Raw genomic sequence first — 13,098 nt, 5'->3', positions numbered from 1 at the left:
AGTAATATTTGCCTTGCATGGGACGATGTCTGTTATGAAATGGAACAGTGGATGCAGTTATTGAGTAGGTTCATGTAGATTTATCAAGAACTCTTCCCACACTAAAATATGTGTAATGGACCTATGATTTCTAAAAGGTGTGGTATTATCCAAGAAAGAACCCCACAATAGTTTCATTTTAGTTGCTTACTCATTCCCCAAGTTCCCGGTCTCCTCTCTCTCTGGAATAATACCTACCTTGGCATCATTTATCTGTGTTTGAGGTGACTTGAAGAAAAACATTTTCATGTATGTGACCAAGCATCAGTAACACCATTCATTCTCATTATAAAAAAATGGGGAGTTTGCTTGCTCCCATGGTTATTTAAAGTCTAACCTCAGTAGGGAGGGTATTCAGACCCCTTGACTTTTTCCACATTTGGTTACGTTACAGGCTTATTCTAAAATTGATTACATTGTTTTATTTCCTCATCAATCTACACACAATACCCCATAATGACAAAGCAAAACCTTTTCAAATACATTTTGCTAATTTATTACAAATAAAAAAAATGGAAATATCACATTTACATAAGTATTCAGACCCTTTACTCAGTACTTTGTTGAAGCACCTTTGGCAGCAATTACAGCCTTGAGTCTTCTTGGGTATGACGCTACAAGCTTGGCACACCTGTATTTGGGGAGTTTCTCCAATTATTTTCTGCAGATCCTCTCAAGCTCTGTCTGCTTGGATGGGGAGCGTCGCTGCACAGCTATTTTCAGGGCTCTCCAGAGATGTTCCATCGGGCTCTGGCTGGGCCACTCAAGGACATTCAGAGTCTTGTCCTGAAGCCACTCCTGTGTTGTCTTGGCTGTATGCTTAGGGTCATTGTCCTGTTGGAAAGTGAACCTTCGCCCCAGTCTGAAGTCGTGAGCGCTCTGGAGCACGTTTTCATCAAGGATCTCTCTGTACTTTGCTCCGTTCATCTTTCCCTCGATCCTGACTAGTCTCCCAGTCCCTGCCGCTGAAAATTTTCAAAAAAATTGCTGCTGCCACCACTATGCTTCACCGTAGGGATGGTGCCAGGTTTCCTCTAGACATGACGCTTGGCATTCAGGCCAAAGAGTTCAATCTTGGTTTCATCAGACCAGAGAATCTTTGCCTTTTGGTAAACTCCAAGCGGGCTGTCATGTGCCTTTTACTGACAATGGCTTCCGTCTGGCAACTCTACCATAAAGGCCTGATTGGTGGAGTGCTGCAGATATGGTTGTCCTTCTGGAAGGTTCTCCCATCTCCACAGAGGAACTCTGGAGCTCTGTCACCTCCGTGACCAAGGCCCTTCTCCCCTGATTGCTCAGTTTGGCCGGGCAGCCAGCTCTTCCATTTAAGGATGACGGAGGCCACTGTGTTCTTGGGGACCTTCAATGCTGCAGAAATGTTTCGGTACCCTTCACCAGATCTGTGCCTCGACACAATCCTGTCTCTGAGCTCTAAGGACAATTCCTTCGACCTCATTGCTTGGTTTTTGTTCTGACATGCACTGTCAACTGTTGGACCTGATATAGACATGTGTGTGCCTTCCCAAATCATGTCCAATCAATTGAATTTACCACAGGTGGACTCCAATCAAGTTGTAGATACTGTACCAGTCAAAAGTTTGGACAAACCTGTTTTCACTTTGTCATTATGGGGTATTGTGTGTAGACTAATGAGGATAAAAAAAAATCCATTTTAGAATAAGGTTGCAACGTAACAAAATGTGGAAAAAGTCAAGGGGTCTGAATACTTTCCGAATGCATCAGCAAGCTAGCTAAACTGCCATGAATGTTTAATGCTTTTCGACTTGTTCCCAAATTAATATAGTTGGTTCAAAGTTCGTTTTGATATTTCAACCTGCGTGTTCTGATCGCGTCTGGTGTAGATGGAAAAAATCAGCACGCCTGTGCTCGGTCTAGTCAGCATGTGAGGAGTATTTATGTCTGTAATAAAGCCCTTTTGTGGGGAAAAACTCATTCTGATTGGCTGGGCCTGACTCCCCAGTGGGTAGGCCTTGATCCCAAGTGGGTGGGCCTATGCCCTCCCAGGTCTACCCATGGCTGCGCCCTTGCCCAGTCATGTGAAATCCATAGATTGGGGCCTAATGAATTCATTTCAATTGACTTATTTCCTTATATGAACTGTAACTCAGTAAAACCGTTGAAATTGTAGAATGTTGCCTTTTATATTTTTGTTCAGTATAGTTTACTATAGGCATTATTTTGAATACTTGATCTAGTCCCTTCTTTGAACTTTGGTTTGTGAGCTGTTGTCTGCCTCACCCCAGAGAAGGCACAGACACTTCAGTTGGTTCTCAATGTAGCTTTCAAATTGACATTCCTGTTGTGATATTACATTCCTTCGAGGAAGGCAAGACCATAACGTAACCACTACTATAATAGAGTCTACAAAACCTTTTAAAACCTAAATACAACTTTGCTCTGCTTCATAATGTAATTTGTCATCTTATCTGGCTGTGTAATAGGAAATGAAACACTTTTGTAGAGTGAATGGAATTTGGTCCTAATACTTCTCCTATTTTGAGAAAACATGCATGAGAATCAAAGACATTATACATGATTTAACATTACATAGAACCTCATCCCTCTTACCTCTGCATATTCAGAGAAATAGCCATCTCCCTAATCTATTCCCCCTGCACTGGCCTTTCCCCATTGTCCTGCACTACTCCTACTGTCACGGTTTCGGCCGAGGCTGCTCCTCCTCCTTGTTCGGGCAGGCTTCGGCGGTCGTCGTCTCCGGAGTACTAGCTGCCACCGTTCTTTGTTTTCGATGTTTGTTTGGTTAGGTCTGTTTGGTACACCTGTTCATGTTTAGTGTTGATTATGTGTCCTATAAGTTCTCGTTGTTTCTGTCATGTGTTGTGTGTAATTGTTTTCACCTGTCTGTTGGTGCTCTTCATTTGTTTGGACAGACGCCAGAGTGTACCGTCGCACTTTTGGTTTCGTGCGTAGTCGGTTTGGTATTTTACGCACTGTTGCGTATTGTTCGCCTCCGGGTTAGTTGGACCCGTTTGTATTTGTTTCATTTCAGTAAATCAGGTTTGACTGAGCTCCTGTGTCCTGCACTTGATTCCACACCACATTCGCATCAGAACCCTTGACACCTACATTCTCCTCAATCTGAGTAACTCCGCAGCTACTGTAACTGCACCACAGCCACTGCAGTACGACTCCATGAACTCCCTCAATAATCCCCCATTCCCTAATGGCTAGCCCGATGTTCAATAGAAACGCTAGTTTGCTTTCGGAATGGAAGTACAGGTTCATTAGCTGCCATCCTGTTGAATTGGAGAGTGGGCTCTCCAGTGGAGTGGTGGTAAAGGGGGGGTGGCTTCTAGAGAAGATGGTGGTTCTTTCCTGCTGTGTGGATCCAGGCTATGTGGTCTCTATGTGGTTCCTCCTCACCCGTGTTGTTGGTATCATCCAGGCCACCAGTATTGCTTTCTTGGCTGAAGAGCTCTGGCCACGTATTCTTCACAAGGCCACATCAAACAATGGCGCTCATCCCCAGGGTTTTTCTATATCAGTTCCAATGAGTACTTCCAACAGTAGCTATATTGCCAGTCTCAGCCACATATACGCAGTAGGCCTATACATTAGGTACATTTAAAAAGGAAACCAAGGAATCAAAAACGAAATCCTCAGAGAGACAGTTCTATGGTTCTGATACATTCACAATACCCCACACCTAGCTTTTTGCACTTTTAATGTTTTTTTTTTTTTTTAAGTGTTGTTTTTTTCCATTGCTGGGAAATCTGTCTTTGGCAATCTCCAGAAAGTTAGGCTCTGGAGAAACCAAATCCAATTTCCTCCACCTGCTGTACTGCAAGCTCTACACACCTGTCCTCAAAGCTCCTGGCAAGCTCTCCCTTGCTTTTGTTGGGAGATTTAATTAACATCAGAGAAACAAAGGGGGTGTAGAAACACACACAAACAAACAGTCATAGACGTACACACACCGGTAGAACACATACACACATGCATTCACACACACACTCCTTCAAAATCTCGATAGTCAACCTGTTCAGATCTAATAGCCTGTAGAAAAGCCTCTCTATACCACTCTTAACACACGAACACATAGTAACTTTTTTATGACACTACTCATTACCATTGCAACATTTATTTATACGGCAAAATGAAACAAAAATGTGCGTGTGTTTTTATGTTCTACGTAAACAGTACATGTGTGGATAAGTGTTGTGTATGTATTTTCATATACATTTTGAATCAGTTTAATACATTACATTAATGCATGTATGCGTCGCCTGTGCCCTTGTTATATGCAGATCTGCACAACATAACATATTCATTCATGTATGTGCAGATTTATGGACGTATGTTGAATGTTTCATAGTTCTAGCTCAAAGAAATTAATGACGCTTGTGCTGCCTGTAGAAAAAGCCAATGATAATACACAGTTGGATATGTATGGTCAGTCAGTCATGTTGAACCCTTCTCAAGGACATTTGTGACATCATTCTCAGCAACACTTCCTTAGAAAGCAAACTGTAAACGAATGTTTGCACAGTGCTTTTTCTCATTGCTTTTTGTACAGGAAAACGCATCATAGGTGTTTTAAAGAATATAGCACAATTTTGAAAGCTCCTCAATCAATCAGATTGTGTGGTCTATCCAGTTGTATTTATTTGTGTAATTAATTTGACAGGGACAGTGGACATTAATCAAATTGATTGAGACGACAGGTAGCCTCGAGGTTAGAGTGTTGTGCCAGTAAACGAAAGGTCGCTGGTTTGAATACCAGAGCTGACAAGGTGAAAAATCTGTTGCGGTGCCCTTGAGCAATGCACTTAACCCTAATTGCTCCAGGGGCGCTGGCTGTCACCCCACTCCCTTCAGGTGTCTCAGGGGGAGATGGGATATGTAAGAAACACATTTGTGTGTAACAGGACAAATATAAGCACCCCTGAAATTATTATTAACACTTACGCATTCACATCCACAGAAATCTGCCAGAGTTAGCAATAGAGCAAATTTCCCCCTGTAGTCCCTTATGAAGCTAGATATGCTTGGTCAACTATCCACTTTGTTGAACTCTTCAGAAGGAGGGTCAAATCAATCCCCATGGTTCCAGATTGACCCCTCTACACAACAATGGCTCTCTGTGACTGTTAGTAAGCTCACTAATGTCTGTCTGGCGGATGCAGAAGCATGCACTCTACACTCCCCATCCACATTTTCAGCCCCTTCGTCAGCCTTTCAATTGATTGGAAAGCTCTAATTATTTGCATTGAAGGGATACAACCTAATGGTGTGTGATTGGGATTTGACTAGTGTTTGGATCACTCAGCTTGGCTCGACTAGGGTGACTGGATGGAAATTGCCAGGTGTGTTGTTTTTAAAGTGTATGCACATGTAGCCAGTCAGAGTAAGTATGCTAGAGCTAGAGTGGTGTGTTGTCAATCATATTTGTTCAATCGACTGCTGAGGACTGGGGAAAGTCATCTGCAAGTTTGCTCGTTATAAGACAAGACCTTGTATTCACTCGTCATCTCTTGTTGCCATACCATAGTAATAGATGGCTGCATAGGAGATGATGGACAACTGCAAATTACTTTGTCATATTTCACCATGAATCAAAGCACACAATGTCTAGGTATCATGATAGTAAAGCATTATGTAATATTTGGAGATCCACCTCCTTTATAGTTAAATCACACTCTTCCGTTCATACCTTGTTATTGTGAATCAGAGGCACCTGTTTATCTTCAGGGAGAGAAGTTAGCATTGATCACTGTCATCTTTCAAGTTCCATGGCATTAGCCGTGTTTGTTCCCGAGGCAAAAGGACAACTTCTCTACACCAAAGAGAACTGATTTTCACTAATAAAAATACTAATATTGTTTTGGACAACCCATAGCAGGATTAAACAGGTCTAAACAGAGGAGTTCTATTCTTGCAGCCTATGTGTCATCTTCCCACTGGTTTAACGCTTTCTCTGGCCAGTGTAAAAATGGCCGGGGGGGATTTGGGGGGGTTGCATTGTTTAGGGAACTTTCCCACTGGACTGCACCTATTGATAAGAATTCAAAGTGGCTGTAGGATTGGGGAAAGTAACTGAGCTCGCCTTAGGGGTAAGTGTGTTTTGTTTATATGCACTTTTTCAAATCCAATTTAGTCAAGAATAATCCCTTTTTAGATTTATTTTAAAGGCAGCAAAATGTGAAGACCGTGCAAAAACATTCATAAGTTAACAACAGTATGTACAGAAAAGCTGTGAGAATTTTGTATGTTCTCGTAGGCCACTATCCAGCCGTTTTTGGAAGGTAGTAGCAGCTTTCTCGCTGACACCCACGGGTTCAATTTATATTCCAACTGATCATAGAGTACGACCACTTTTCCTACACACCTCCACGCCTACGTCTCCACCCCCTCATCGCTCGGATTTATGACAGCCGTTATTCAACATAAGTGCTACTCTGCGTTCGTTCTCATGTGTTCGGCTCTCACTAAAGTGCTCAAGCACCTGGCCAAAACCATTGTCAACAATCCAAGTTTATTTCTCAACGTGTGGGTGACATTCGGCTCTCCTACACACAATGAGAAAAATACCCTCAGCTCCAGCTCACCTTGGGTGTGTTGTCTCCAGGCCCCCTGTGGCTCAGCTGTGTTCGATTCCCAAAAGGACCAGTACGGAAATGTATGCACTCACTGGATAAGAGCATCTGCCAAATTACTCAAATGTAAAAAATAAGGGCCCTACTTCAACAGGGTCAACTATTTTGGCACTGTTGCATGCATTGTGTACTATGATACAGCACACAACACAGCTTGAAATAAAGATGGAGCACCCTCATAAAATGCATGGATGGAGGACAGTGCTATCTATTACACAAGTCTTCATTCCATAAGTATTGTGAGTCATTACGTTTTGAGTAATAGGCTTAATATTGGCCTTTACACAATATTAACATGTCATAGTTAACTGACTATGGGGCCAATGTCTGTCACTCTTTCAATTATATACTGTATATACAGATATATACAGTCGTGGTCAAAAGGTTTGAGAATGACACAAATATTAATTTTCACAAAGTCTGCTGCCTCAGTTTTTATGATGGCAATTTGCAAATCTTCCAGAATGTTATGAAGAGTGATCAGATGAATTGCAATGAATTGCAAAGTCCCTCTTTGCCATGAAAATGAACTTAATCCCCCAAAAACTTTTCCACTGCATTTCAGCCCTGCCACAAAAGGACCAGCTGACATCATGTTATTGATTCTCGAGTGTTGACGAGGACAAGGCTGGATGTCACTCTGTCATGCTGATTGAGTTAGAATAACAGACTGGAAGCTTTAAAAGGAGGGTGGTGCTTGAAATCATTGTTCTTCCTCTGTTAACCATGGTTACCTGCAAGGAAACACGTGCCTTCATCATTGCTTTGCACAAAAAGGGCTTCACAGGCAAGGATATTGCTGCTAGTAAGATTGCACCTAAATCAACCATTTATCAGATCATCAAGAACTTCAAGTAGAGAGGTTCAAATGTTGTGAAGAAGGTTTCATGGCGCCCAAGAAAGTCCAGCAAGCGCCAGGACCGTCTCCTAATGTTGATTCAGCTGCGGAATCGGGGCACCACCAGTGCAGAGCTTGCTCAGGAATGGCAGCAGGCAGGTGTGAGTGCATCTGCACGCACAGTGAGGCGAAGACTTTTGGAGAACGGCCTGGTGTCAAGAAGGGCAGCGAGGAAGCCACTTCTCTCCAGGAAAAACATCAGGGACAGACTGATATTCTGCAAAAGGAACAGGGATTGGACTGCTGAGGACTGGGGAAAGTAATTTTCTCTGATGAATCCCCTTTCCGATTGTTTGGGGCATCCGGAAAAAAGCTTGAGTCCTGTGTCATGCCACAGTAAAGCATCCTGAGACCATTCATGTGTGGGGTTGCTTCTCAGCCAAGGGAGTGGGCTCAGTCACAATTTTGCCTAAGACCACAGCCTTGAATAAAGAATGGTACCAACACATCCTCCGAGACCAACTTCTCCCAACCATCCAAGAACAGTTTGGTGACGAACAATGCCTTTTCCAGCATGATGGAGCACCTTGCCATAAGGCAAAAGTGATAACTAAGTGGCTCGGGGAATAAACATCGACATTTTGGGTCCATGGCCAGGAAACTCCCCAGACCTTAATCCCATTGAGAACTTGTGGTCAATCCTCAAGAGGCGGGTGGACAAACAAAAACCCACAAATTCTGACAAACTCCAAGCATTGATTATGCAAGAATGGGCTGCCATCAGTCAGGATGTGGCCCAGAAATTAATTGACAGCATGCCAGAGCGGATTGCAGAGGTCTTGAAAAAGAAGGGTCAACACCTGCAAATATTGACTCTTTGCATAAACTTCATGTAATTGTCAATAAAAGCCTTTGACACTTATGGAATGCTTGTAATTATACCTCAGCAAACTTTGTGAAGACCAATACTTGTGTCATTCTCTTAACTTTTGACCATGACTGCATATACACTACCAGTAAAACGTTTGGACACACCTACTCATTCAAGGGTTTTTCTTTATTTTTACAATGTTTTACATTGTAGAATAATAGTGAAGACAGAACTATGAAATAACACATATGGAATCATGTAGTAACCAAAAAAGTGTTAAACAAATCCAAATATATTTTCTTTTTGAGATTCTTCAAATAGCCACCCTTTGGCAGGCCGTGTACAGGACACAAAACAACAGCTCAGAGTTTGACAGGTTAAAACTCCATTAGGATCGGAGAGGTCAGGGAGCTTACCTGTGCCAGCGTAAAATAAATCATTGGTGGGCAGGGAGTTAAGGTCAACAAATCATCCCTCTGATAATGCACGTCCATGGAGAGGCCTGGGGAGATACATTGCCCTGCTAGCGCTGACAATAATGAAGGCTTTGAAAGGCCTCACTCTTTAATTTCTAGTCCCGGCTATCAGCGCTTTTATCCTCCAGAGAGAGGAGGGTCAACAGCATCTGTCCCCCAGCCCCAGAGCCTCGTTTTGTGGCTTTGAGGGCTGAGAGAGGTGCCTGGGGGTCTGATTGCTGCTGGAGATAGCAGATTGAAGGCAAGGAGGGCTCTTGTCCAGACAGAGGATCCTCAAAGAGCCCTGTTCCCCGGTCAGTGTTATCCGGGCATCTCCAATGGTTAGGATATCATCTGTCTAGCATCAATGCCAATTACAGGGGGGGGGGGGGGAGGGTATCTGGTCTCTGGTTCTTGAGGCTGCAGTAACGCACCATGAATGCAAGGCATTGTTTGTCCCCTTCATTTCAGCAGGGCGATCAAAGTTCCTTTGTCCTCGCCACAAAAGGAAGTGGCTGGGTCTATTAGATATGTAATGGTGGCCGGGAGATGGAGAGGGTAATGAGTGTTCTCACAATCTCACTGATAGCAATGACCAGCCCACCTCTTTGCTGTATGACAAGCAAAATACACATCCCTTTCTTTGACATTGTGTATCTCCAAAATTACAGGCTCAAATCTTAACCGTTTAGTGTCAGAAAGTAATAGTAACCTCATCTAGAGAAAAACACTGTCTTAAAGTGAATGTCTCATCAGATAATCTGCCATTCTTTGGCCTCGTCACCTCCAAATGACTGTGACCATATAACAGTGGTACTGGAGATTCCTAATCCACTACTCCTGCGTGGTGCTTCTGAGCTGCACAGGCCTCATCCAGGCCCCACGCAGAGCCTAGTCTGAGTCCAATGTTGATGGGCTGTGTGTGGGCCACATGCAGGTATGCAGGGCCCCGGCGCTGGGTCGATCTGATAACTCTCCTGCCGTGAGGATAATGGCTTCTTTTAAAGGTGTGGATCTTCAGACCAAGACCATTATCTGCCTGACACCCCACACCTCTTCCTGCTTCCTCCTTGCACCTTTCTAACCCCAATCTGAGGTCCTTAGGTCCTGACACTAGGCTGCAGCTAAATAGTGCTAATGCAAAACATGGAGAGTCTCAGTCCAGGAAGAATAAATAAAACACCTCCTCTTTGTCCTTGTGAGAAGATGCTCATGGCTGAATCCCAAATCAGTCCCTTTCCCTCGCCCCTCTGCCCTCCACTTGTGTGTTCACGCGCTCCTCCACCATATGCACAAGCGTTCCAAAGCAGAGGGAGTGAAAATCATTAAGGGACTAATTAGCCACGTCGACCGAGCCAGCTAAACTTCCGGCTTCACAGCGAAGTGGTATCCAACACGCCCCGCTATATCTTTGGTAACACAAACAATTGGAGAGACATGCTATGCAATGAGTGCATTTGTTTGTATCTGATCGTGAGGCATGACAAATGCAATACATTAAATGTTTAATTGTTACTAAGGTTAGTATATTCTGAAACGACAGGGGGAATATATTTATTTGATTTTCATGCTTGTTTTATTATTTAAATATGGGACATGAATTGCATCATTCAAGTCAAGAGTGTATCCCGAAGTTGATGGGTTTATTTGATCCCCTCGTCACTCTCAAAGTCACCTTCTGAGTTTCGTCAGCAACAGGTGACAACGGAGGGCCCTCCAAACAAGTTGGTAGGGGCGAGGGGCTGGTTTGGGATTCATCGCATTAGCTTTTGATCTGTGATCATTTTTGTGTAATAGAGTGGTTGCCAAAAAAGAGATGGAACGTGGGGTTGTTTTTCTTTCTCCTTGATTAGGACCAACATTTAATGCCCTGTGTCTCTACTGTCCTTCTTTTAGTCGTGGCTGAGTTCTTTCTCTTGGTCGTGGTTGGTGGAGCTCCAGCTGAGATGTGACTGGAGAATGAAAGAAGAGATGTGGGATGGGAAGCGCCTGAAGTAAAGCCGGACCAACACCTCATTTGCATCCATTAGACTGAATGAGTTTGTTAATTAATAAGTAGAGAAGTGGAGAAGAAAGCACATTAGGCCTTTGATATTTATGGGACAGACACCTCCCCAAAACAATTTATGGTGCCACTGGTAGTCCACTGTTGACTGGCAGCAGCTTGGGCATTCAAGCCAGCTTGAATAGCTGATGCATTTCAATGGACTAAATGCCTCCATTGTCCAGAGCTTAAGACAAACATGAGGTCTACACCCATTTTTGTCTCTACAAAAGCCTATATACTGTATTCATGATCCCTAATTTAGTCCCTAATTCATGGATCTGAACTGAGATCTGACGTTGCTTTAGTGGCAACTCAAGCCTTTGCTATTTGATGGTGCTGGACTCTGTGGGCAGACATTTTGGTAGCTGCCAAAATAATCCCCCTGTGAAAGTGTTGTGGGGTTCCATGGTCCCAGAGGTTACAGTGAATAGGAACAGGGGGCCACAATGAGGCCTGTCCCTCCTCTTCAGGAGAAGCAGCTGCAGTTCCTTTTGAAAGAATGAGGTCGATGCAGGAATGGAGATTGGTGGCCGTGATTGGGGAGGAGGGGAGGAGTAGGAAGGGGGAGGAGGGGGAGGCTAGCTCACTCAAAAGGACAGGCGACAAACTGTTTTGTATTGGAGACATTTTGGGCTGTCGACGGTGGTGCCCCCTCTTCAGTGCATGGCTGTGTCAGAATTAAATCATTTTAATTGTTCTCTGATTTCCCCTCTCGCAATTTCGCTAAATGATAATTGAAACATTAATAAGACGTTAATAGGACGTGTGTCCCAGTAACCTTTGATATAAATCTCTGCGCTGTAATGGGGGACAATTCACCCTGACCAACGGGAATCAGAAGTAATTAAATATGAAGAGACAAGTGCCATTTGGGGATGGCTTGAATTACAAATACGTCTAACGATTTGCAAATACAGCTAATAAACTCGGGGGACACGGTTGATAGAGAAGGGTACGGTTTTCACACAAGGCTGTGTGTGTGTGTGTCTGTGTGCGTGTCTGTGTGTGTGTGCTACTGTATTGTGCTACATACTGTAGCTGGTTTGTAATGGTAATGATATACACTGAGTGTACAAAACATTAGGAATACCTGCTCTTTCCATGACATAGCTTTCACCTGTATTCACCTGGTCAGTCTATGATCCCTTTTTGATGTCACCTGTTAAATCCACTTCAATCAGTGTAGATGAAGGGGAGGAGACACGTTAAAGAAGGATTTTTAAGCCTTGAGACAATTGAGACGGATTGTGTATGTGTGCCATTCAGAGGGTGAATGGGCAAGACAAAATATTTAAGTGCAAGTGGTATGGTAGTAGGTGCCAGACGCACTGGTTTGAGTGTGTCAAGAACTGCAACACTGCTGGGTTTTTCACACAGTTTCTCGTGTGTATCAAGAATGGTGCGCCACCCAAAGGACATCCATCAGACTTGACAAACTGTGGGATGCATTGGAGTTAACATGGGCCAGCATTCCTGTGGAACACTTTCAACACCATGCCCCGATGAATTGAGGCTGTTCTGAGGTCAAAATGAGGTGCAACTGTTTTGTGCACTCAGTGTAGGTTTCTTTTGAAGTTCATTCTTTGACCTTAAAGACAATAGCTGCTAGCTCCAGGTTAAAGGGACTGTTATGGGATCCCAGGGTAGACCCTGTTATAATGTATTAGTGTATACAGTATGTTTGTGCTGGTTTGTAATGGCAATTATTATGATGATATGCGCTCTCTTTGAAGTGCAGACTTTGATTGTAGCTGTAACTTTGATTGTGGTCCTCTGTAGCTCAGCTGGTAGAGCACGGCGCTTGTAACGCCAAGGTAGTGGGTTCGATCCCCAGGACCACCCATACACAAAAAAAAAAAAAATGTATGCACGCATGACTGTAAGTCGCTTTGGATAAAAGCGTCTGCTAAATGGCATATTATTATTATTATTATAGCTACAGCCCTTTCCTGCAGTCAAATGACCTAAGTGCCCTCTAGTGGCCTCAAGGGTGGAATGTTATTAAAATTCTTCATAATTTTCATAATTAATACACTTTTCTATGTCAAATGGTTTTGTTATATTTCAGTCTTCTGTGATGTATATAAAGTGTAATATTGGGATGCAAACTCAAAATTGAATACATTTCAACTCTATATCTGACATGGTAGAGGTGTCTTATTTTATTAAGCCCATAACCATGTGTGTGAGGTGTATTCTTTTGTTTCAAA

The sequence above is a fragment of the Coregonus lavaretus genome, assembly GCF_964263955.1.
Source record: "Coregonus lavaretus genome assembly, chromosome: 29".
NCBI lineage: Eukaryota > Metazoa > Chordata > Actinopteri > Salmoniformes > Salmonidae > Coregonus > Coregonus lavaretus.
The sequence above is the reverse complement of the archived record's forward strand: the minus strand, read 5'-3'. Positions refer to the sequence as shown.